Source organism: Peromyscus eremicus, chromosome X (assembly GCF_949786415.1).
Source record: "Peromyscus eremicus chromosome X, PerEre_H2_v1, whole genome shotgun sequence".
NCBI classification, from domain to species: Eukaryota; Metazoa; Chordata; class Mammalia; order Rodentia; family Cricetidae; genus Peromyscus; species Peromyscus eremicus.
The window spans coordinates 38,801,787-38,829,245 of NC_081439.1; the positions used below are offsets into that span (position 1 = coordinate 38,801,787).

At 39.3% G+C, this 27,459-nt stretch overlaps 1 pseudogene; it reads left to right on the forward strand.

Moving 5' to 3' along the window:
• The first annotated feature begins 19,436 nt into the window (after positions 1-19,436).
• On the forward strand, positions 19,437-23,638 carry LOC131898973 (condensin complex subunit 1-like; annotated as a pseudogene).
• Positions 23,639-27,459: the final 3,821 nt, after the last annotated feature.

The window sequence follows — 27,459 nt, forward strand, 5'->3', positions numbered from 1 at the left end:
GTTCTATGGGTTTTGCCCATTTGCTGCCAGAAGTTCCCACGATAATCTTATGTGGCCAGATTTATCGGTACCTGCCCCTATCCACCAATGTAAGTGGTAAATGTATCCGCCCCTTTGTCCCATGGCTGTAGCCAAGAGAAAAACAAAAAATTAAAATAACAAACCAGGATCAGATTTCAATCTCGGGCATCCCCGAGAATGAAGAGAGATCTATGAATCAGCTCAAGTTACTGATCCTCTTCATCAAGGGATGGTAAGGGCTGCAACTGCGCTGTAGTTGGTCCACTGTTAGACCCAAGACAGCATTGACCCCCTTGTCAGGAGTGAAAATGTGTCTGCCATTATGGTGATATTTTAATTGTACTGAAATGTGATTTTATTTGTATGTTAATAAATAAAGTTGCCTGGGGGTCAGAGCTAATAGCAAGCCATAGCAGAAGCTGGGCGGTGGTGGTGCACACCTTTAATCCCAGCTCTTGGGAGGCAGAGCTAGGCAAATCTCTGTGTGTTTGAGGATACAGCCAGCATGGAGACACATGCCTTCAATCTCAATACCAATCATAGAAGACTTGGAAGTCTGTACAGACAGGCAGTGATGAAGAGGTCATGTGGTTGGGTTTACAACCAATGAGAAGGCAGAATAGAAAGTCTATAAAAAAGACAAACAGACAGGAGGTAGCTCTCTTGCTGAAGAGGACAGCAGCAGCAGTGAAGGGTAAGATTTTTGGCTCTTAGCTCTGACCTCTTGGGCTTTCATATCTGCATTGGCTCTGTGTTTCTTATTTAACAAGACCGTTCATATACATGCCATTGTCAGTGCAGCCCAAGGACAACTCCCAGGGTGTCCATTGCAAAGAATATAGCTCAGACTACAGCTGCAAGAATGGCGGACTCACTCACTGTGGTGAAGAAGAATCATGGCAGTAGCAGTAATGGTAGCTGTTTGTGGGTCCAGTGGAGGCAAGGGACACGCACGCTCATGGTCTCATGGTCCTGTTGGATGGGGGAGGAGGCGGCAAGCGGCAACAATCACAGCAAGTCCTCAGTGGTCTATCTGAGTCATGGCACCAAATATTGTTTAAGCGGTGGCGGTCATGGCTGGCTGCTGCCTGCAGCAGCCATGCCAGTGGAAGAGAGTACTGGATGTATCAGTGACAGAAGAAGAGTCACAAGCCATAGTTACCTTTCTAGAGCTTTATTGGAAGAAAGAGGGGGTGTGAGAGAGAGAGAGAGAGAGAGAGAGAGAGAGAGAGAGAGAGAGAGAGAGAGAGAGAGAGACTGCATGGAGAGGGGAATACGGAAGGAGAGAGTGCAGAAAGAGAGTGGGCACAGAGGGCAAGCCTGCTTTTTAGGCTGAGATGCTGTTGCAGGCTGGTGACGTAATTAAGGGCGTAATCCTTACAATCAAAGCAATAGAAAACTCAATTAAGACACTGTGATTGTGACTTCTAGAAAAAAAGGAATGTTGCATCCATGAAATTGAAGCAATACCATTGCCTGACCAATATCTGCAGAGAATAAACTGGTCAACATACCAAGAAAAATGGAGTAAAGTTTCACAATGTGTCGCTCCCAGATGAAAAATTACAGGCAGTTAATGGTTGCTCAGGGAAAGAGAATCATTTCCATTGTTGTTCATGGATGAGACCTGAATCCTAAGAAGGCAGCCCTGAACATAGGCAAATAAGGGCAACACAAATTGGACTCAGTAGGATCTCTCTCCATCACTGTGTGTGTGTGTATGTGTGTGTGTGTGTGTGTGTGTGTGTGTGTGTGTGTGTGTGTACTATAGAAGATGTCACAAATTTGAGAAAAGGTAGCTGGGGGACACTGGAGGAGTTATAGGGAGGAAAGGCAGAAAGGCAGATGTAAATGATGATAATAGAGTTTACTCATATGTGAAATCTTCAAAAGAATTAAGTAGCTCCACTCTGCCCTTGCCATTCTTGGGCATGTAAATCTTTCCACTTGGATATCTTGTATATAATTATGCTTATTATTCATGATTAAGTTCATTACATGGCCATAACCAGAGTTTTGTGTAATCTGACTTAAATTCCCTTTCACCACTGATCTATTCTCAGTACCTACCATGGAAGTCACATGCAAGCTTGAGACTACTGACATCTGAAAATGTTAGCCTTTCAATCCTGATAACAAACATTATGCAGAATAAGTAGATTGCATTTCTGAATGTAAATGTCTATACATGCACATATATGCATTTAAAAACAATGAAAAAGAGGCCATGAATTAGAAAAAGAATAAGGGAGATATATGGAAGGGTTGACAGGGAAGAAAAGGAAGGAAGAAATGTTGTAATTATATTAATCTCAGAAAATAAAAGAAGTTTTTAAAAATTAGCTTTTCCATACATCAGAACAGATATAGTTTATTGTTTCTTAAAATATCAAATCTTTCATTGCTATCCCACTTTGTCCCTCCCTCAGGTCAACCATCATGTTTCCTCATGCTCTCATCCACTATTCCCTACCCTCCATTGCCCCCCCATTCCCAGTTTACTCATGAAGATCTTATCTGTTTCCCCTTCCCATGGCAATCCATGTGTCCCTCTTAGGGTCCTCCTTGTTGCCTAGCTTCTCTGGAGCTGTGGTTGTAGTCTGGTTATCCTTTGCTTTACATCTAGTATACATTTATGAGTGAGTATATACCATGGTTTTTTTTTTCTGAGTCTGTGTTACCTCACTCAGGATATTTTCTAGTTCTTTCCATTTGCCTGCAAATTTAATGATGTCATTATTTTTTTACAGCTGAGTAATACTCCATTGTGTACCACATTTTCTCTGTCCATTCTTTGGTTGAGGGGCATCCAGGTTGTTTCTAGGTTCTGGCTGTTATGAATAATGCTGCTATGAACATAATCGAGCAAGTGACCTTGTGATATGATTGAGCATTCCTTGGGTATATACCCGAGTGATATCATGATAGAGGGAGACATTATGGGGTAAAGGGTACTAGGGAAATTCCCAGGAATCTACAAGGACGACTCCAGATTAGAATACTAATAGTGGAGAGGATGCCAGAACTGGCCTACCCTGGTAATCAAATTGGTGAATACCCTAATTGTCATTCTTCATTCAGTAACTGATGAAAGCAGATGCAGAGATCCACAGCCAAGTACCAGGCCGAGCTTTGAGAGTCCAGTCAAAAAGAGGGTAGAGGTATTGTATGAGCAAGGGGTGTCAAGATCATGATGGGGAATTCTACAGAGACAACTGAATCAAGCTCATAGGAACTCTGGAACCTACAGCTGTGAAACCTGCATGGGACCGGACTAAGCCCTTTGCATAAAGGATACAGTTGTGTAGCTTGGTCTGTTTGAAGGGCCCCTGGCAGTGTGATCAGGATCTATCCCTGGTGCATGAGCTGGATTTCTGAAGCCCATTCCACATGGTGGGATGCTTTGCTCACCCTTGATGCAGCAAGGAGGGGCTTGGTTCTGCCTCAACTGAATTACCAGGCTTTGTTGATTCCCCATGGGAGGACTTCCTTACCTTCATGAAAGAGGTGGGGGGGTGGGCTGGGGAGGGAGGCTGAGGGAGCACAGTAGGAGGGATGAGAGGGATATTTGTGGTTAGTATGTAAAATATAAAAATATTATAAATAAAAAATAAAAAAACTTAAAAGAAGCCATATATTTTACATATATGTATATATATATATATATGTGTGTGTGTATATATATATATACACACACACACACACACACACACATATATATATATATATGTATATAATTCTTTTGACTGGTTAATACAAATGACAAGAATGGAAAGTTGTAAGGAAAGTTCATATGTCTAAAGATTTTCATTTCTGGAAAGAAGGTGGAAAACTACTCTGCTCTGTTGGCCTCAGGTGAATCCACAACATGTGACAAAAGGATCATTTTTCTCTACATATCAAATTAATTCTTCTTTGTTATGATTGTGCATCATATAGAATCACTGATAGAAAGAGACTTTGAAACTATTGAAACACTGCTTTTAAGTTCAATACAGAATAATTTTGTTGAAATTACCTGGTGATATTTTCATCAACATCAATATATAAATCTAGTGCATGTGTTTCTATTTTAAGATTTCTGATGTAATTAATAGTGTTAATTCATTTATGTTAAATCCACAATAAGCAGTACTGTCAATAACTCCTAGAAAAGAGATTGTCTAAAACACATCTCTATTCAGAGCATATCAAGGATTTTTTTATATATTGATGTATTTTAATTTCTGGACAATTACATTCATGTATAGGATGTATTAAATCATACTTATTTCCCATTACCCTTCCTTATGTCTACATGATTGATGCTGATTCCATTCTTTACAGATATTCCATTTCTACTCCTAAGTCGTTGATGTGTGTGTGTGTGTGTGTGTGTGTGTGTATGTGTGTGTGTGTGTGTGGTGTGTGTGTGTGTCTGTGTGTATGTGTGTGTGTCTGTGTACATTTGCAAGTTTTATGGAGGTGGTCATAAATGGTATGTGTTTGTGATTAGGATGGTTATGTCATATCCAGAAAACAACATTTCATTGTGCTCTTTCTATATTCTATAGGTCTTACAATCTTTTTACCCACTCCTCTGTAATATTTCTTGCATTAGGTGGTGGTTATATGAGGATATACATGAGAATATTCTTTTAACTCATACTTCAACATTATGTTTGTATGCCATTTTAAACCACAAACAACAAACTAATACAAACAGAGACTTGAAAAACTATTTTGTTATTAGAAACTAAATAAACCAGAAAATGGCATGTACTTACAGTGCAAAGTCTAAAGCATGGAAATATAGTGACACCTTGGTGAACTTCAAGAATGTATATTTGATAACTACTTTTCATTGACTTATACAAGTCCACAAATTACCACTAATGATGGGTGTGATTTTGATATTACAAATCCATACAAGTGATTAAACACATACAAAACTGAATCTGCAAATAAACAGGACCATGTTAGTCCAACATTTTGCCAGTATGACAAATACTGAGGAATATTTTCATATATGTATGAAATATATATATATATATTATTCTTTTTTCATAAAATATATCCTAACCACAGACAGTTTGCCTCCCTCCACTCCTCCCAGCAACTATCACCTACCCTCTTCCCTAGATCCATTCCCCCTCTGTTTCCCAACAGAATATAGCAGGCCTCCAAGAGATGATAATCAAATAGGACAAAACAAAACACAACTATCAATAGCCCTCACACTGAGCTGTACAAAGAAAACTAACAGGAGGAAAGTTACAAGAGCAGACAAAAGAGTCAGTGACACACCCACTCCACAGTTAGGAGTCCCACAAAAACACCAGGCTAAGGGCAACTACATATATGCAGAGGACATAGTGCAGACCAATGCAGGCCTCATATTTGCCAATTCAGTTGCTGTGAGCCCATATGAGACCTGCTTAGTTGATTCAGTGGACCATGTTCTTCTGGGGTGCTCCATCCCCCCTCTGATTCCTAGAATGCTTTGGGGGAAGAAACCGGAGACCTCCAATTTAGACTTGCTCTGCATGTCTGATTATGATTCTTTGCACTTGGTCCCATCTACTGCCAGAGGAATCCTCTCCGAAGGTTACTAGGAAAGGAACCACCACTAGTTTTTGGTCTATCAAGTCTCTGGTTCCTAGCCCTCCAAACAGTGTCAGACATGGGCACCCTCTCATGTAGTGGGCCTCAAATTCAATCACACATTGGTTAGCCACTCCCACAAACTCTGTGCCAGAATTGCCCCAGCACATCTTGCAGGCTGGACAGATTGTTGGTAAAAGGGTTTTGTGGCTGTGTTGGTGTCCAGGTTTCTCTTTTCATATCCTTCAATGTAGCTTCCTGAGCCAAAAAGAATAGAAAACAGGTGTGGAGATTCCATGCAGGCACCACCTTGTCCATTCCAGTTCAATGAGCAATGCAGAGGTTGTCCTCAGCAATAATGGTGCCCACTGTCAGTTTGTGAAGACAAGCCCTCTGTCGTTCCTTCGGTATGGTTTGTTTGGGGATCTCCACAGGACCCCCTTGGCCAACAATGCCACAGAATAAAACACAGTCCTGCCCCCTTGAAGCCTTCCCTGACTACAAGCGATGGACTGGTTAGACTCCATATCAGATATTACTAGAAGTTCTCATTAGGATTATCCTCATTCATCTAATAAGTAACATTGTACTAGGTTTATCTTCTATCCCTGAAGTGCCCCTAAATTCCAGCCATCTCTCCTTTCCCTTTCTCCTTGCTTCCCATCTCCCAAACCCACCTAATTCATCCTACTCCTGTCCCTACTGGCCCTCTACCCACCTGCGAAGACTATTGTTTCTTCCCTTCCTAGGGAGATCATGTCTCCTTAGAGGACTCTCTTTACATATCCTCCAAAGGTCTATAGATTGTAGCTTGGTTATCATTTGCTTAATGGCTAATATCCTCTTACACATGAATACATACCATATTTATATTTCTGGATCTCAGTAACATCATTCAGGATTTTTTTCTAGTTCCATCCATTTGCCTGCAAATTTCATATTCTTTTGTTTAGCAGGTAGGTAATACTCCATTGTGTAAATGTACCATATTTTCTTTACTCATTCTTGTATTGCTGGACATCTAGGTTATTTACAGTTTCTAGCTATGATGAATAAAGTCACAAAGAACCTATATGAACAAATGTTTTTGTGGTTGGATGAAGTGTCCTTTAGGTATATGCTCAACAGTGGTATAGTTGATTATTGAGATAGATAGATTCCCAATATTCTGAGGAACAGCCATATTGATTTCCACAGTAGCTGTATAACTTTGTCATCACAAAAGCAATGGAGGATTGTTCCCCTTGTTCCATATTCTGGCCAGTATGAGCTGTCATTAGTGCTATTGATCTTAGCCATTCTGACAGGGGGAAGATGGAATCTCAAAGTAGTTTTGATTTGCATTTCCCTGATATATAAGGATTTTGGATATTTCTTTAAGAATTTCTCAGCCAGTTGTGATTATTTTACAAAGAATTCTCTGATTAGATCTGCACCCCTTCTTACAATTGGATGACTCTAATTTTTGATAGCTAGTGTCTTGTGTTTATATATATGAGACATTAGTCCCCTATTGGGTGTGGAGTTGGGAGAAATCTTTTCCCATTCAATACACTTCTGCTTTGTCTTATTGACAGTGTCCTTTGCCTTAGAGAAGCTATTTAGTTTCATGAGGTCTCATTTACTAATTGATAATTTTAGAGCCTGCACTAAAGGTATTCTGTTCAAAAACTTGTCTCCTGTTCCAATGCCTTTAAGGCTACTCCCAATCTTCTATCAGTTTCAGTGTATCTGGTATTACATTGAGGTCTTTGATTCACTTGGACTTGAGTTTTGTGCTGGGTGATAAATATTGATATATTTGCATTGTTCTGCGTGTAGAAATCCAGTTTGAGGAACATCATTGGTGGAAGATGCTCTCTTTATTCCTACGTGTATTTTTGCTTCTTTATCAAAAGCAAGGTTTCCTTAGGTGTATGGATTTATATCTGGGTGATCAAATTAATTCAATTAATAAATATGTCTGGTTTTATGTCAATATCATGCTGTTTATATTACTATAGCCTAGTAGTACAACTTGAAATTATCAGTTCTGTTATTGTTCAGGATTGTCATACCTATCCTGAGATTTGTTGTGGTTATTGTTTTTTCATATAAAGTTGAAAATTTCCGTTTCAAGGTTTGTAAATAATTCTTTTGGAATTTTGATGGGTGTTGCATTGAATCTGTAGATTACTTTTGGTAGGATGGTGAGTTTTTCTCTCTGAGTCCCACTGATCCATGAGCATTGTCTGATACATTATTCAGTTTCTTTCTTCAAAGACTTAAAGTTTGTATCATATATGTTTTTCACTCACTTGGTTAAAGTTACACCAAAATATGTTATTTGAAGTTACTGTTAAGTGTGTTGTTTTGCTGATTTCTTTCTCATTTTGTTTATTGTTTGTTTGTAGGAAATCTGCTGATTTTATTTGTAGTTAATTTTGTATCCAACCACTTCTCTGAAATATTTATTAGCTGTAGGAGTTCTCTGCTGGAATTTTTAGGGTCACATATTTATAGAATCATATCATCTGAAAAGAACACTGATACTTTGAATTCTTCCTTTCTAATTTGTATCCCTTTGATCTCTGTCACTTGTTCTATTGCTCTTCCTAGAACTTCAAGTACTATATTGAATAGATACAGAGAGAGTGGACAGCCTTGTGTTGTTCTTGATTTTAGTGATTTTGCTTTGAGTTTTTCTGTATTTAATTTGATGTTGGCCATAGGCTTGCTATAAATTGCCTTTATGATGTTTAGGTATGTCCTTTGTATCTCTAATCTCTCCAGGACTTTTATCACTAAGAGGTGTTGGATTTTTTTCACAGGCCTTTTCTGCATCTAATGAGATGTTTATGTGTTTTCTGTCTTCCAGTTTGCTTATATGATAGATAACAATTACTGATTTTGTATATGTTGAACCATCCTTACATCTCTGGGATGAAGCTTACTTGGTCGTGGTGTTTGATCATTTTGATGTGTTCTTTGATTTGATTTGCAAGTGTTTCATTGAGTATTTTAACATTTGTTTTTGTAGGGGAAATTGATCCATACATTCTTTCATTTCTGAGTATTTATGTGATTTGTGATTCAGGGTAACAGTGGACTCATACAATGAATTGGGAAATGTTCCTTCTGTCTCTATTTTGTGGAATAATTTGAGAAGTACAGGTATTAACTCTTCTTTGTAAAAATGATAGAAATGTGTGCAAAAAACTTTCTGGCCCTGGGCTTTTCTATTTTGGTTGGGAGATTTTTAATTACAACTTCTATTTCACTATGGATTATAGGTCTATTTAATTTGTTTATCTAATCTTGATTTAACTTTTGTAAGTGATACTTATAGAGAAAATTATCCAGTTCTTTTAGATGTTCCCTTCGCTGGAGTACTTGTTTTTAAAAATGCATTTATGAAGCCCTAGATGTTTTCTATGTCTGTTGTTATCCCCTCTTTTCATTTATTTTGCTCATTTGGATATTCTTTCTCCACCTTTTAGTTAGTTTGGATAAGGGTTGGTTTATCTTGGAGATTTTCTCAAAGACTCAACTTTGGGTTTCACTAAATAATGGATTGTTCTGTTTGTTTCTATTGTATTGATTTCAGCCCTTAGTTTGATTATTTCTTGCCTTCTACTCCTCTTGTTTTTGCTTACTTCTTTTTGTTTTAGAGATTTCTGTTGTGCTGTTAAGATACTAGTATGATATCTCTCCATTGTTTTAAATGTAGGGACTTAGTACTATGAATTTTTCTCTTAGCATCACTTTCATTGTGTTCCCTAAGTTGAAGTATTCTATGTATTCATTCTAGAAAGCCTTTAATTTCTTTCTAAATGTCTGTCTTGACCTGTTTTTCATTCAGTAGAGAACTTTGTTTCCATGAGTTCGTAAGCTTTTTGTTACTTCTTTTGTCATTGATATCCATATATAATCCAGGGTAATCTCATAGTATGCAAGCAGTTGTTTCTATTTTCTCATATATCTATTGAGACTTACTTTGTGTCTGAAAGTGTGGTCAATTTTAGATAAATTCTATGAGGTGCTGAGAAGAAGGTACATTCTTTGGTGTTTGGGCAGAATGTTCTGTAAATATCTGTTAATTTCATTTGGTTTAAAACGTCAATTAGCTCCAGCACTTCTATTTAGTGTTCGTCTGGATGACCTGTTCATTGGTGGGAGTGGGATACTGAAGTCTTCAACTACCAGTGTATGACAGTCAATATGTGACTTAAGTTATAGTTGCCTTTCTTTTGCAAATGTGCGTTGCCTGAGTTTGTGTCATATGTGATAAGAACTGAATATTATCTTGGTGGATTTTTATTTTGATGAATTTGTCAAGTCCTTCCACATATGTTTTGATTAATTTTGGTTTGAAGTCTATTTTGTTAGATATTAAAATGCTACATGATCTTGGTTCTTACATGCACTTATTGGAATATCCTTTTCCAACTCTGAGGTACCTTGATGTTGAAGTTTGTTTCTTGTATGTAGCAAAAGGAAGGATATATTCTGTGAGCCTGTGTCATTTATTAGGGGAAATGAGACCATTGGTATTGAGATACATCAATCACCAATGACTATTGATTCCCGTTATTTTGTTGTTGTTAGTAGCATTTTGTTTTTGTGTGTGTGTGTGTGTGTGTGTGTGTGTGTGTGTGTGTGTGGTTACCTTCTTTCTGTTTGCTGGTGTGAGATTTTTTATTTCCTTGTTTTCTTTTCTTTTTTTTTTTTTTTTTTTTTTTTTTTTTTTTTTTTTTTTTTTTGGTTTTTCGAGACAGGGTTTCTCTGTGTAGCTTTGCGCCTTTCCTGGAACTCACTTGGTAGCCCAGGCTGGCCTAGAACTCACAGAGATCTGCCCGGCTCTGCCTCCCGAGTGCTGGGATTAAAGGCGTGCGCCACCACCGCCCGGCGTTATTTCCTTGTTTTCATGGGTATAGTTTACCTCCTTTGTTTGGAGTTTTTCTTCAAGCATCTTCTGCAGGGCTGGATTTTTAGATATATATTATTTCAATATGACATTATTATGGAATATCTTGTTTTCTCAATCTATGGTGATTGTAAATTTTGCTAAATACAGTAGTCTGGAGAATCATCAGTAGTTTCTTATTGTGTGTAACTTGTTTTTTCCCTTGTAGCTTTTAATATCCTTTCTTCATTTTTTAATGTTTTTATTATTGTGTCTAGGGGAATTTCTTTTCTGGTCCAATCTATTTGGTCTTCTATATTCTTCTTTTACCTTTATAGGCATCTCTTTCTTTAGGTTAAGACAAATTCCAAGTCTGATTTTGTTGAAAATAGTTTCTGGGCATTTGAGCTGAGATTCTTCTTCTTCATCTATTCTTATTATTTTTATTATTTATTTATTTATTTTACTTTTTACTGTCCCAGATTTCCTGGATATTTTGTGTAAGGAATTTTTTGATTTAACATTTTCTTTGGTCAATGTGTTAAATTTTACTATTGTGTATTAAATGCATCAGACAGGTGTACTGAGAAACTTTTTGAGGAGGAAACTTTATTTCGGCTCACATTCTTAGAGGTATTAGTACATGGTTATCTGGTTATACTGAATTGGACCTAAATCATGGCAGAACATTGTTGTACTGAGAACAAAATGGCACAAAGCAGCTTATAGTATGGCAGTCTAGAAGAAGAGAAAGAGAAGAGAAAGATAAAACTAAGACTTTAGAGAGTTGGTACTTTGAAAAGAATATTGAAAAGGAGTGGGGATAGTGGGCATTCTTGTCTTGATATTGACTTGAGAGAGACTGCTTCAAGATCTTTTACATTTATGATGTTGGTTGTAGGTTTCTCTCATATCACTTTGATTCTGTTGAGGTATGTTCCTTCTAGCCCTACTTTCTCCAGAACAGTGATTCTCAACCTTCTTAATCTTCTACCCTTTAATAGTTCCTCATGTTGTAGTGAACCCCAACCATAACATTATTTTAGTTGCTATTTTATAACTGCAATTTTGCTACAGTTATGAGAAAGAAAACATCATTTGATGCAAAAGAAGTCATGACCCACAGGTTGAGAACCAATGGTCTAGAACTTTCATTGCACAGACATGTTGGATTTTGTCAAGTGGTTTTTTTTTTCTACATCTATTGAGTTGATCATTTTTGTTATCCTTAAGTACATTTATGTGGTTTATTACATTCATTGGCTTTTGTGTTTTGAATCACCCCTGCATTTCAGAGACAAAGATGACTTGGTCATTGTGCATAATTTTTTGATGCATGCCTGTATTCTGTTTGTAAGCATATTATTGAGCATATTTTACTCTATGTTAATCAGAGACATTGGTCTATAGATTTCATTTTTCTTTTTGTGTTTTTATTGGTTTTGGTACTAAAGTAACACAGACATCATAGGAATTTGGGAGTACTCCTGTGGTTTTTGTTTGCTTGTTTTTTTTTTGCATATTTTAAAAAGGATTTGTTGTAGATAACCATTGAAAGCCTGGTGGAATCCTGCCATGAATCCATTTGGTACTGAACATTTTTTGAAGCTGGAAGGTTTTCTAAGACTATTTTAATCTCTTCATTTGCTATGAGTTTGTTTAGGTTGTTGAATTCTTGGCTTAATTATAGTGGTTTAGCTGAATCTAGAAATTAATCAATTTCTTATAGGATTTCCAGCTTAATACAGTACACGTCTTAAAAGATTCCAATATAATATTCAAAATTTCTTTGGTATCTCTTTTAATATTTCCCTGTTCGTTTCTAATTCTGTTCATTATTGTCTGCCCTTTCTTTCTTCTGTTTAATTGGGCCAAAGGTCTGTCAATTTTGTTTCTCTTCTCAAAGAATCAGTATTAGATTATTTGACTCTTTATATTGTTTTCTTTATTCCTTTTTTATACATTGATAAAATGTTAATACATCAAGAAGCAACTGTTCAGAACTAAAAAAAAGGAATTTTGCATCGAAGAAACCTTAGTGATATTTATAAAATATTGTGAGGAATGTTCTGTTCTAACACATATAAGACCTTGAAAAATCAAATGTATCCTGGTCATCATCACAAAATTCAACAAAACTAAACTAGTTCAAACACTCCATAAAGAGGACAGGAAATAATTTTTTAAAGCAACATCCTTGACCTGAATTAAGATTGCAAGCAAGCTTGCAAGGAACTTATAGAATGAAATATTTAAATAACTAAAGTCATGAATCAATACTTTGGTTAATGTATTCATTTTTACTATTGTGTATTAAATGCTCCCTTCAATGAAATTCTCAGATATTACAAAAGAATAAAGAAAGAAATTAAGGGCAATATAGTAAGTGAAACTTATTAAATAAGAACTTGTTTATTTCCATAATTTAGCAAGATTGTTTTATTTTTTCTAGATTTAGAAAGATAAAAAATCAAGAATGAGATGGCAAATATTAACATATACATAGATAATAAAGACCCTAAAAGTAAAACATGATTAAGAATTTTATAGAAAACATAATTGACGTTAAGATATTAAAAAGACAAAATGCCACTAATTTAACATAAAATAGGTAATTTGAATGGATTAACTTTTAAAGAAATTGAATTCTTAACAAAATATCACAAAAAATGCAAGTGATACTTATGGAAGCATCTTTACTAGATAATTTTATATATAATTATGAAGCAATTTTCACTAATTATATGTAATGATATATAGAAAACTAGACAATGGAATATTTTCCATTTTGTTATTAACCTATTATACTACTAGCAAATTCAAAAGACTCTATAGAAATAAAGAGAAAACTATGTATAAATATTCCTCAAAAAATACAGGTATAAAAAGTTCTAACAAAATATTATCACAGGAAATTAAATATGTAAATGAATGCTTGGTTGATTTTATATTTAAACAATTGTCAATTAAATCACTGTTTTATCTTTTGAAAATTGAAAATTCACAAGAAAATATCAGTTGGTGCCTAGACATTTGACAGACTTTATAGTATTCAGAAGTAAAAGTACTACTTGGGGATAAAGAACAATATATTTATACTGTTTTCAGATATGTAGATGAAACTGGAAATAATCATTCAGCTAAAAAAAATAAGTCAGTCACAATGACATTCATCACATGTTTTCTTTCTCATGCAGAATGGTAAAGAATGTTTGAGAGCAATAGGGAAGTATCACAGATGTAGACAGAAAAAAAGAAAAATGAAGAGAAAAAAGAGACAAAATATGACCAAATTATATTTACTAAAATGGAAAAATTAAAGCAATTGTTTTATATAACTAATACATGAAGAGAAACTGAAAGGTTGGACACCCCTCAATGTCGTTAAAAAAGTATATAGCCTAGCTAATTTATTACCCACAATTTTATAATGAAGCACGAACTCTCTTCAATTATAACATGAAGTTTTGGGCAATTCCATAAGGAAACAAAAAGCACAGAAATAAAAAATCAGAATGAATTTTTATAAATAAGCACACAGAAAAATACCCATTCAATGTATTCCTACAAGGTTTAAAATATTACATGATACAGGATCAGTAGAATGTTCATAAATTTTAATTTTCTGTACTAGTAAAGAACACCTGAACACTAAAATTATAAATAATTTAAAAGCAATATATATTCAAAGAAGGTCTATAACTGAAGGCACATTATTTTTTTCTTTTAGGGTTATTTTTTTTCATGTTCAAGATAAATACCATTACAGATGTAGCTAAAACTTTCATGTGTTTATCCAGAACATATGAGGTCCTATATTGAATCATCCTCAACTGGGTATTTTGGCAAAAAAGCCAGTTATCTCAGCAAAAAAAGTGGTAAAATCAAGGTGCTACAAAGTTCAATGACATTCAAGGCCAGCATTCACAAATATTATTTTCTACTAATTTTTTCTAACAAAATTGAAGATTAAAGGATTGTATCACATGCACAAAACACACCAGGGTGAATTGCAGACAGAAGAGAGAAAGAGAAACAACAAAATTTTGGTAACTCCATTTCCACATATTGGACAATACAGCAAATTATCCATTAAATATTGTACTGTCCCATTTTCATGAGGATTACAATTAATAGTTATTGTTTTAATGTTTAAGTTACCAATAGTGATTGAGGTATGCAATTGAGGTTTGCAATTACGCAAATTAAAATTGGAAGTTTCATGGATAAACAACTAGCCCAATGCAATACAGCTAATAAGTGAGAGAGATAAAAATAGGCATTTATTCCTGACACCAAAGTCAACGTTATTTAATAATTTTGCATACAAACATAATAAATCTATATTTTAATTCTGATAATGCAGATAATGATTTGAGAGGCTACTTAAAATTTATACTGACATTTCACTTATTAATGTGAAAAAAGTATGTTCACTGATAATGAAAGACCTCGGAAAAGCTCAAGGCAATTCGAATCATTTAGTTCTCACTGCATTCCTTTTATCAGTGTTTATTTCTATGTTAGAAAGAAACTGACAGAGCAGATAAATAAAAAAGTTAGAAAACCAGAAGTATTTTATTCTAATACACTTAATGTGAGTAATATATCCCAGTGCTTTTCAGTTAAGTGTGGTTTGCAACATTTTAATCATAATGTCTTTCTATAAAAGAGGAAGACTTGAAATATATATTTAATTTAGTAGAGGATATGTTTTGAGTAGGTAAACTTAAAGGTCACAAGTTCTTACATGAGAAGAACACATCAATTTAATTTCGGAGTGAAGTAAGGAAGCAATGATTTCAATTATTCCTGAAGAAGTACAAGTAATTACCAAAACTAATTATATTGGTCTGGCCTGGGGTTAACAGCTGGCAAAGAGTGACACTTGGCTCTCTACAAAAGACAAGCAATTATAAATGTGTACTTGCACTCACTGTGAATGGATCTATGAAAATCAAATTTAAGTAATATTCACTGATTTCTGAGTAAGAATTTCATGAAATTTTAGACTTAAGATATTGGATGCATTATGAATCGATAGGCTGCAAAATTGTGCATTCTTACAATGTTAATGTTATGTTAATTTTCCAATTTAATTGTACTAAGGTGCAAATTCTTATCAGATGTGAAGTGCCTGCTCAGGGCACAAGCAGATGCAGCATTTTTTAGCATAACTTACTTGGTCCCCAGAGTGCCTAACAAGAGGAACACAGATGTTCTTGACATAAATTGTGAAAGATAAGATCAATTCTCATTATCAAATTAGCCCTTTTTACTCACAAAATAGAAATGTCTTATACCAATAGTCCAAACACTTCTGTTTAAGCAAATGTTTATAAAACATTGTGCTCATACTGTTCCTATGCTTGGCTAAAATTGCACCAGAAAGGGAATATCCTTTAATAAGAAAATGGTTTTCTTTGAAGAGTAAATTATTGTAACCCAAAATTTCATACTTGTGAAGGAATTGTGTCTTATTGTCATCCTTTAATTTGTGTTTATTTGAAGCATTAATTTTAACAGCCACCTTATCTCACTACACAACTATTATTTTCCTGTATTTATCACATCCTTAATGAATTATCCCAGGATTTCTTTCATGGTACATAATAGCATTACACCATGGGCAGCATGCCATCATGTGCCAGGTACTTGTGGAGCTCCTTGTACCACCAGTGTTCCTGTCCTATTGTTTGCTAAGCAACAAGAAACAATTCATCTTATTACAGTTCTGAAAGAAGAAATAACAGAGGAAGGAAAAATTATTCAGTGAGATTCTGTTTAAGGGTTTTACAGAAATGACTAAAAACTTAAATCTTTGAATAATGAAGTCAACAAAATTCAATATTATTTATGTGAAAACCAGGGACAAATAAAGTCTATTAAAAAAGAGGAAATGATTACTTCAAAATAATGTGTCAAATGGAAATTTTCTGCATGATAACACTGGATAAAGGTAGGAAAAAGGCTATCTAAATAGTGAAAGTATTTATTTACTTTTTGATACACTTTGCATTACCTCTTAGGAGCTTGTTTTTTTCTAACAACGGATAGAAAGGGAGTGGATCCAAATGGGAGGGTCTGTGGGGAAGCACTGGAAAGACTAGAGGGAGAGTAAGCTGTAATCCTGATATATTGTATGAGAAAAGAGTCTATTTTCACTAAAAAGGAAAAATAAAGAGATTGATAAATTTTTATTACTTCATTTCATTTTATGTACATGACTGTTTCATTTGCATCCTTTTATGTGTACCACATATGTGCATGGTACCCGTAGAGATCAGAAGAGTGTGTCAGGTCCCCAAGAACTGGAGGCATGGATGGTGATGAGTCACCACATTGGTTCTGAGCATTGAATCTGGGTCTTCTGCATGAGCAACAAGTTCTTTTAACCATTGAACCACGATTCATTTTTACTTTTCATTATGTATATTTTTGTGTGTCAGTGTGTGGCTATGTAAACAAGAGTGTAAATATCCGCAGTGGACAGAAGAGGGTACAGATTCCTTTGGAGCTGGAGTTACAGGTGACTGTGAGACGCCTACAAGGGTGCTGAGTACTGAACTTGCATCCTCAATATGAGCAGCATGCATTTTTAAATACTGTGTCATCTCTGCCTCCCACCTTCACTCCTCCAATTACTCATTCTCTAGTTGCTAAGGAACCCAACTCTAGCCATGCCAACCCGGCAACTATTGCAAGAGGTGGCCAGGGTGGATGGACTCATTTAGGTTCATGTCCTTTTCTTTCCCGCTGAACTTTCTCAGATAGAAACAAAAACAAAAACAAAAACTGGGCTCTTATATCTCTAATTCTGCTTCCAGGTCTTTGTAAGACTGTCCTCAGACCAGTAAACTATGAAAAGCTTAAAAACATAATTCAAGATAAAGAAGAAAATTCATCTCATTTTTTTAGAACAGATTACAAAGGCTTCTTACAATATACTAGTCTGGATCCTGAGAGCCCAGAGGGTAGTCAGCTCCTTGTGACCCACTTTGTCTTGCAGAGCTTCTCTGACATTAGGGCTAAACTCAAGTGTCTGGAGAGAGGGCCTCTGACCTCATAGGCAGAAGTCTTAGTGGTGGCATTTAAGGTGTACCAAGGGAGAGATGAGAAAGACCATAAACAGAACTGTCAAATGCTGGCACATGTAATCCGACCAGCCACCCAAAGGCCTCCAGGTTTCTGTTTTAAATGTGATAAGAGAATGCCACTGGGTTCATGCCTGCCCTGCTCCACGTGGGCAACCATCTGGGCCTTGTCCAAAATGCCACCAAGAGGGATACTGGTCAGTTAACTGCCCCTGAACACCTTGTGGCATGGAGACATCAAACTATGAGCAACCCCCAGCTGATCTCCTAGGCATGGCAAAGGATGATTGAAGGTGCTTGGTTCCTGGCCCACCAACAGTTATCTCTCACAGGGAACTGAGAATATCTGTTACAGTATGGAGCAATCCATTTCTTTCCTAAGTGACACTGGAGCCACTTAGTACTGAGAGAGTTTTGAGGTCCCACCTCTTTTTCTTGTCTCTCTATTGGAGTAGGGGGACAGCCTTACTCACCTCACCATACACTACCACTTAATTGTATTTTCAGGGGTATACATCTTACCCACACATTTTTAATTGTGCCAACCTGCGATGTGCCCCTAATGGGAAGAGATTTTCTAGCTAAGGTAGGAGCTTTTATTTTATTTGCCCCTCTCGTTTGCCTTACCTCAGACCCATCATCAGCTCCTCTCCTCCTCCTAGCCACCCAGCCTACTAGCTCTAACACTTCATTTCCCTTGCCAGCCTCTCAAGTGGACCCCACAGTCTGGGACACCCAAAACCCTTCTATTGCTAGGCATCATCACCCTATTATTATCCAGTTACAGGACCCTACCAGGTACATTACCCAAGCTCAGTACCCTCTCTCACTCCAGATCCTTAGGGGACTTAAGCCTATCATTTCTGACCTTCTCAGAAAAAAAAAACATGTTTCAGGTTGGCTTTTCCTCTCTCTCTCTCTCACTAACACTAGTCAATAAAATTCTGATAACAGAGCACTAAACATTATAATATCATGACTACCAACTCAAGAATTTAAATTACCTGTCGCTCTTTCTTAATATGTTTAAAAATTCTTCTGGGCTCCAGCTTGAATCCACCTAGACAGGTCAGATCCATTTCAGATAAGCACAATTCAAACTTTCCCTGTCCAGGACCTTGCTGCCTCACCCTGGGACCCTTCGGGGACCGCCCCCCCCCAGCCAGGTAAATTTTTTTCTAAGATTTCTCTTCTGCCTCTCCATCACCTTGTCGGACCCAAACAGACAGATCCAAGCAGTGATGGACGATTCCACAGAGCCCGAAGCCGCAGAAGGTGATAGATGATTCCCAAAGCGGCAGAGGGCAATCCACTAGCTCAAGACATCCAGCTACCTCAAAATCCCCCTTACCCACCTCCAAATGTTAACTGATGCCCACTTAGTCAGCTGGAAGCAGTTTTGGGAGACACGGTATCCCTATTCCTGTTCACTCACCATTTTTAATAAAAACAGAGTCTGAAATGTTAGAAGTCCCAGTCACTCCCCCAGCTACATGACTGCATATGTGCTGTCCAGTAGCCAGGCAAGAGGCTAAGTCATCCTAGGGCCTTACGTCCTATGTAATCCATGCACTGCATGATCACATAATCTGTGTGCATGCATAGTAGAGTACATAAGCCCATATGTGCATGTGCAGGGAACTTATTAAAGTGGGTTCCACCTATTCCTTCTCTCTCTTCCTGCACAGGTCATTCAATAGGCATATGCATACCCTTTCTATTTCCTTCCCTTAATAAACTCTTATAGTGGCTTTTGTTGTGCCTTGTGCCTTCTCTTATATGGTAAAGAGTGCCACTTAATAATAAATAATAGGCTCAGTCGAAGAAGTGGCGGGTGAGTGGGGTCCCGGGGTCCAGGCCTGTGAACCGATGAGAGAAGGATGTCTCCCCAAAACTTTGAATTCCATCTGCCCTTATCTCCAGAGGAGTTGCTGAAAAGTGGAGGTGTGAATCAGTATGTTGTTCAAGAGGTACTGCCCGTCAAGCATCTTCCATCTCAACTTAGAGCCTTTCAGTCTGCTTTCCGAGCTCGGGGTCCCCTCACTATACTGGAGCACTTTGATACAGTCTACAGCATTTTACACCACTTTTGAAGTATAGATCCTGGCCTCAAGGAAGATACCCTGGAATTCCTGATAAAAGTGGTATCCTGCCACTCCCAGGAACTTCCATCCATCCTGGATGATGCAACTTTGAGTGTATCAGATAGAAGTGCCCATCTAAATGCCCTCAAAATGAACTGCTGTGCCCTGATACGCCTCTTGGAGTCCTTTGAAAATATGACCAGCCGGACAAGCCTCATCAACCTGGACGTGGGTGGGAAGGGGAAGAGGGCCCGGGCGAAGGCAGCCCTTGGCGTTGACTGGGAGGAAGAGAGACAAACAGTTCTCCAGCTTTTAACACAGCTACTGCAGCTGGACATTCGTCACCTATGGAACCACTCCGTAATTGAAGAAGAATTTGTCGCTTTGGTTACTGGCTGTTGCTACCAGCTTTTGGAGAATCCCACCATTAGTCACCAGAAGAACCGCCCCACCAGGGAAGCCATAGCACACCTGCTTGGGGTGGCCTTGGTCCGTTACAATCACATGCTCAGTGCGACTGTGAAGATCATCCAGATGCTGCAGCACTTTGAACACCTGCCGTCTGTACTGGTGGCCGCTGTGAGTCTGTGGGCCACTGACTACGGAATGAAGAGCATAGTGGGGGAGATCGTGAGAGAGATTGGGCAGAAGGGTCCACAGGAGCTGAGTCAAGACACAGCCGGGGCCAAGGGCTTTGCAGCTTTCCTCACTGAGCTAGCAGAGCGAGTCCCAGCTGTCCTCATGTACAGCATGTGCATTCTGCTAGATCATCTGGATGGAAAGAATTACATGATGCGAAATGCTGTGCTAGCAGCCATGGCCCAGATGATACTACAGGTTCTAAAAGGTGACCAACTACAAGAAACGGCCCGAGAAACCAGAGACCAATTCTTGGACATCTTGCAAGCTCATGGCCATGATGTTAACTCCTTTGTTTGAAGCCGTGTTTTGCAGCTCTTTACCCGAATTGTTCAACAGAAGGTGCTCCCCCTGACCCGTTTGCAGGCAGTGGTGGTCTTAGCCGTGGGACGCCTAGCGGACAAGTCGGTGCTGGTGTGTAAAAATGCCATCCAGCTGCTGGCCAGCTTCCTAGCCAATAACCCCTTCTCCTGCAAGCTCAGTGATACTGACTTTGCTGGACCACTGCAGAAGGAGATCCAGAAATTACAAGAAATGAAAGCCCAGAGGCGAACTGCAGCTGCTTCTGCAGCCCTAGACCCAGAGGAGGAATGGGAAGCCATGTTGCCAGAATTGAAGTCTACCCTGCAGCAGCTTCTAAAGCTTCCCAAGGAAGAGGCAGATCAACAAATTGCTGATACAGCGACTGTGGAGGAGGTGAAAGGACGCATCCAACAGCTGCTGGCCAGAGCTAGTTACAAGCAGGCTATTATTCTGACTTGAGAAGCCACAAGCCACTTCCAGGAGTCTGAACCCTTCAGTCACACAGAGCTAGAGGAGAACAGCTTCCTGAATCTCCTGGGAATTATCTTCAAAGGCCCTGCAGCTTCCACACAGGGATCTGCTGGGGACACAGTCCCAGGGCTGACGGACAGTAAAGAGTCTCCCAGTGTGTCCTAGCCTGAGGGATCCCAGAGGAATGATGAGCTGGTGAAGCAGGAGATGCTGGTGCAGTATCTGCAAGATGCCTACAGCTTCTCCCAGAAGGTGACAGAGGCCATTGGCATCATTAGCAAGATGATGTATGAAAACATAACCACAGTGGTGCAGGAGGTGATTGAATTCTTTGTGATGGTATTCTAATTTGGGGTGCCCCAGGCCCTGTTTGGGGTTTGCCTCATGCTGCCTCTCATCTGGTCTAAGGAGCCTGGTGTCCGGGAAGCTGTCCTTAATGTCTACCGCCAACTCTACCTCAGCCCGAGAGGGGATTCAGCCAGAGCCAAAGCCCAGGCCTTGATCCAGAACCTGTCCTTGTTGTTAGTGGATGCCTCGATCGGGACCATTCAGTGTCTTGAGGAAATTCTCTGTGAGTTTGTGCAGAAGGATGAGATAAAACCAGCAGTGACCCAACTGCTGTGGGAGCGAGCCACAGAAAAGGTCCCCTGCTCTCCTCTGGAGCACTGTTCCTCTGTCATGCTTCTTGGCATGATGGCACGAGGAAAACCAGAAATTGTGGGAAGCAATTTAGACAAGCTAGTGAGGCTGGGGCTGGATGAGAAGTTTCCCCAGGACTATAGGCTGGCCCAGCAGGTGTGCCTTGCCATTGCCAATATCTCGGACAGGAGGAAGCTTCCCCTGGGTGAATGTCAACCTCCCTTCCGGCTACCTCAGGAACACAGGTTGTTTGAATGACTTCGAGAGATGGTCACAAATGGCTTTACACATCCAGATCCCCTCTGGATCCCATTCAAAGAGGTAGCAGTGACCCTGACCTACCAGCTGGCAGAGGGCCCTGAAGTGATCTGTGCCCAGATGTTACAAGGCTGTGCAAAGCAAGCCTTGGAGAAGCTTGAGAAGCACACCCCTGAGGAGGACCCCAAGGAGACTGTCCCCAGGCTCCCCACGTACCTCCTGATGAACCTGCTGTCACTGGCTGAGGATGTGGCCCTGCAGCAGCTGGTACATTTAGAACAAGCAGTGAGTGGAGAGCTGGGACACGGCGAGTTCTTCGGGAAGAGCAGGAACACAGGACCAAGGAGCCCAAGGAGAAGAATACAAGCTCTGAGACAACTATGGAGGAAGAGCTGGGGCTGTTCGGAGCCACTGATGACGACACGGAGGCAGAACTGATCCGCAGCATCTGTGAGAAGGAACTGCTGGATGGCAATCAGGTCCTAGCTGCCTTTGTCCCACTGCTGCTTAAGGTCAGCAGCAACCCTGGCCTGTATGGCTACCCAGACCTCTGTGCAGCTGCTTTGCTGGCCCTCGGCAAGTTCTGCATGATCAGTGCCACTTTCTGTGACTCCCATCTTCGTCTTCTCTTCACCATGCTTGAAAAGTCTTCACTTCCCACTGTCCCATCTAATCTCATGGTTGCCACTGGGGATCTGGCTATCTGCTTCCCCAACCTGGTGGATCCCTGGACTCCTCACCTGTATGCCCGCCTCCGAGACCCATCTCAACAAGTGTGGAGGACAACAGGCCTGGCGATGACGCACCTGATCCTGAAGGACATGGTGAAGGTGAAGGACCAGGTCAGCGAGATGGCTGTGCTGCTCATCGACCCTGTGCCTCAGATATTGCTGCCCTGGCCAAGAACTTCTTCAATGAGCTCTCCCACAAGGGCAATGCAATTTATAATCTCCTCCCTGACATCATCAGTCGCCTGTCAGACCCAGAGGGTGGGGTGGAGGAAGAGCCCTTCCACACCATCATGAAGCAGCTCCTCTCCTACATCACCAAGGACAAACAGACTGAGAGCCTGGTGGAGAAGCTGTGTCAGCAGTTCCGCACAGCCGGAACTGAGCGGCAATACTGCAATTTGGCCTACTGTGTATCCCAGCTGTCCCTCACGGAGCGCGGCCTCCACAAGATGCTGGACCACTTTGCCTGCTTTGGAGACAAGCTGTTAGACGAATCTGTCTTCGGTTCTTTCTTGTTGGTTGTGGGCATACTGCGTCTTGGGGCCAAGCCTGAGGGCAAGGCTGTCATAGATGAATTTGAGCAGAAGCTTCAGGGCCTGTCACACCAGGGGCATGGATCGAGCAGAGGAGCTTGAAACTGGCCAAGGAGGCAGCCAGAGAGCCCTGTCTCCCAAGAAACCCTCTGCTGTCTCGAGGCCTCAGCCTCTGACCTCCGTAGATTCAGACAATGACTTTGTCACACCTAAGCCCCGACGTACCAACCCTCATCGTCCAAACACTCAGCAATCGAAGTCCAAGAAGAAAGCCAAAGTTGTCTTTTCCAACGATGAGGCCAGTGAGGACGAGCTTTCGGCGGAGATGACAGAAGAAGAGACACACAAGAGAACCACTCCCATCCGCAGAGCTTCTGCGCGGAGACACAGGTCCTAGGAGTTGTGTTCACCTCACTGCATTCCTGCCGTGCAGGTATCTCACTGATGGTTTTGCATTCAGTTTCTCCGTGTAAAAATGTTTGTTGCCTCCTTGTTTTAACATGTAAATGGTCTGTGCATTCAAGGCCTTTCTCTTAGAGCCCATCTGTGTTTACTTTCCAAGACACTTACCAATCACTGTTTTCTAGTGAATAAATGTTTTTATATACTTAAAAAAAAATAAATAAATAATAGTAGGTGCATAGGGAAGGTCAGGTGGTCAACACAGTTTTTGCTGACATATGACTCACAATGTGTCCAGAGGATCACAGTGATGGCTATTCCTGGTTGTCAACTTGACTACATCTAGAATGACCTAAAATCCGGAAATGGAGGGCATACCTGCAACAGATTTTTTTGCTTGGTTTGAAGTGGGTGAATCCCCTTCTAGTCTGGACCTTGTAGGTGGGAAGACACACCTGTGACCAAGATCTTGAGGTGAGAAGATACATGCCTTTAATCTTAATCTTAAAGCAGGAAGACAGACCTTTAATCTGGGACTCACAATCTTCTGGAAGCCCATATAAGGTCATGGAAGGAGGAAACTCTTGATCTTTGAATACTTGCTGTCACCTTGATAGCATATCCATTCCTTCACTGGCATTGGAACCTACATTTTTGGGATTCCAGCATATATAGACAACCATCCAAGACACCCAGCCTTATGGGACTGAGCAATTACTAGATTCTTGTGTTTTTCATTCATTCACAGTTAGTGATTGTTGGATTAGTTGGACTGAAACAATGAAACATGTAAGTCTGCTGTGGATATCATTCTGTATAAATGAAATACTGATTGGCCAGTGGCCAAGCAGGAAGTATAGGCAGGACTAACAGAGAGGAGAACTGAGAGAACAGGAAGGTGGGAGGAGACACTGCCAGCCGCCGCCATGACAAGCATCATGTGATGATGCTGGTAAGCCATGAGCCACGTGGCAAGATATAGATTTATAGAAATGGGTTAATTTAAGATGTAAGAACAGTTAACAAGAAGCCTGCCACGGCCATACAGTTGGCACATAATATAAGCATCTGTGTGTTTATTTTGTAAGTGGGCTGTCAGACTGCCAGGGCTCAGCAGGTCCTGGAGAGAAGCTTTCCAGCTACATAAGTCATTCCAATAAATTTATATATATATATATATATATATATATATATATGTGTGTGTGTGTGTGTGTGTGTGTGTATGTATACACATATATGTGTGTGTGTGTGTATGTGTGTGTGTGTGTGTGTGTGTGTGAAGCTGAAAGTTTTCCTGTGTCCCAACAGATCTGCAGCCTCACAGATCCAAATAAACACACACAGGTTTATATTATTTTTAAACTATGGCCATGGCAGGCTTCTTGCTAGCTAGCTCTTATATCTTAAATTAACCCATTTCTATAAATCTATATTTTGCCATGTGGGTTGTGGCTTACCAATATCTTTACATCTTGTGTCTCCTTGTGGTGGCTAGCAGCATCTCCTCAGCTCTGTTTTCTCCTTCCTCTATATCTAGTTAGAATGTCCTGCATAACCTTATTCTGCCTCACCATTGGCTAAACAGTTTTATTTATCAATCAATCAAAGCAACACATATTCACAGCATACAGAACAACATCACCCACCATATATATATATATATATATATATATATATATATATATATATATATGGAAAGAGAGAGAGAGAGACAGACAGACAGACAGACAGACAGAGAGAAAGAGAGACAGAGAAATTCAGTCCATAATTTTTTCACTCTACAGAACCCTGATTAATGTAGTCCCTAAACTCATTCTGTGGTTATTTTCCCAGTTCTCCATAAGGTAATATGTATTTTGAACTACTGTGAAATATATGGTGCCATTTTCCCTGAAGATAGCTTCATTGAATTAAAGAACCAAGGGATAAAAATGCAGATGTTTCTCCTCACAGTGGAGGAGTGTTTCTACCAGGAGAAACAAAAAACATTTCATTGAATTGAATTTTTAGACTGTGATTCTTTTAAAGCAATAAGGTAAAGAAAGAGTAACAATGTTAGAAGTGGTTGACCTGTACTCTAAGTGGGAAAAGCATTGCTTCTGTACAATTGAGATAAGGAAGATTATGTCTGGGGTAGAGGAAATCATTTAGGACATCTCTTGATGTCAGCACATTTTATAATAATGAAAAAAAGGGAAATTACAACAACTAAATCCATGAAGTATGACAAATGTCTCAGACCCTGCAGGAATATAAGTATGTGTCATTCCTCCAAGAAAAGAACCAAAACATGCTGAGGTACTTACTGAGGTTGGAGGAAATATATAATAAAAAATACATGAAGATAAGTTATAAACACCAGCAATGCTTGTAAGAACAAATTTTAGCCAAAAGGCTGAGAATCAATGAGGTGGGAATGAGAGGGTAGAACAGAAGACAGACTATGAAGAGAGATAGCTAATATTAAAGACTTTTTGAAAAGCCATATACAAACTACTACTCTAGAAGCTTTCTAAAATATAGACACATATAAAAGGAGTTTAAATGGAACTATCATATAATGGAGGAAACAATATTCCAACCACACACCATATGCCACCAAATAAAATCCTTAGTAACAGCAGCAGTATATATGTTTGAGATGTTGGCAAAAGAGTTACTATAGACCTCTTAAACATTTTCTTTATGATTATGCTCAACAACCTTACAATAAGACCCCATTGCTGAAAAAACCTCCACTAATTTTAAAGGGAATAACCCCATATACTTAAATTTTGAATGCTTGGCCCATAGGAGTGGCACTATTAAGAGGTATGGCCTTGTGGGAGTAGGTGTGGCCTTGTTGGAGAAAGTACATCACTACAGAGGTAGGCTTTGAAGTCCACATGCACAAGCTATGCCCGGTGTGGCTCACAGTTTCCTTCTGCTGCCTGCAGATAAAGACATAGAACTCTCAACTCCTACTCTAGCACTATGTCTGTATATGCCACCATGCTTCTTGCCATGATGATAATGAACTAAACCTCTGGAACTCTAAGCCCTTTATAACAATTGTAACTCCTTTATAACAATTGCCACAGTTATGGTGTCTCTTTATAACAACAAAACCCAAACTAACACGGAATTTGCTATCAGGGACTAGGATATTGCTGTGATAGGACTGATCATGCTTTCGTTTGGGGACTTTTGATGAAGAAATCAGTTAGATGTAGCAGGAATCTTAAAGAGTCATATTAATAAAATCAAACCTGAGGCCAGTTATTGGAGTGAATGCTGGAAGATCAGAGAAGCAGAACAAGCCACAGCTATCTCACCTTGCCAGTTCCTCAGCTGATCCTGTTTCCTCAGACTATAAGCCTCTGAGTCCTCATATCTGAATGGATCTTAGCTGAACTGTTGCTCGAAAGCCTGAATGCTTAACCAGCCAAATGCTTCTAGTTTCTGGTCTTCATGCCTTATATATCTTTCCTTTCTACCATCACTCCCTGGGATTAAAGGCTCGCTTTCTGGGATTAAAGGCGTGAGTCACCATGCTTGGCTGTATCCTTGAACAGATGGATTTCTGCCTCTGGAATGCTAGGATTAAAGGTGGGTGCTACCAATGCCTATCCTCTATATTTAATATTGTGGCTGTTCTGTCTCTGACCACAGATAAGTTCATTAGGGTGCACAATATTTTGGGGAACACAATACCACTACAGTTGAATTTCTGAAATTTGGCTTAATGTTCCATACTAGTAGGAACATGGAAGACAATGATGCTGATGGTGAGTTGAATAGTGGGGGACTGACTCAAGAAGTTTCAGAGGAGAAGAA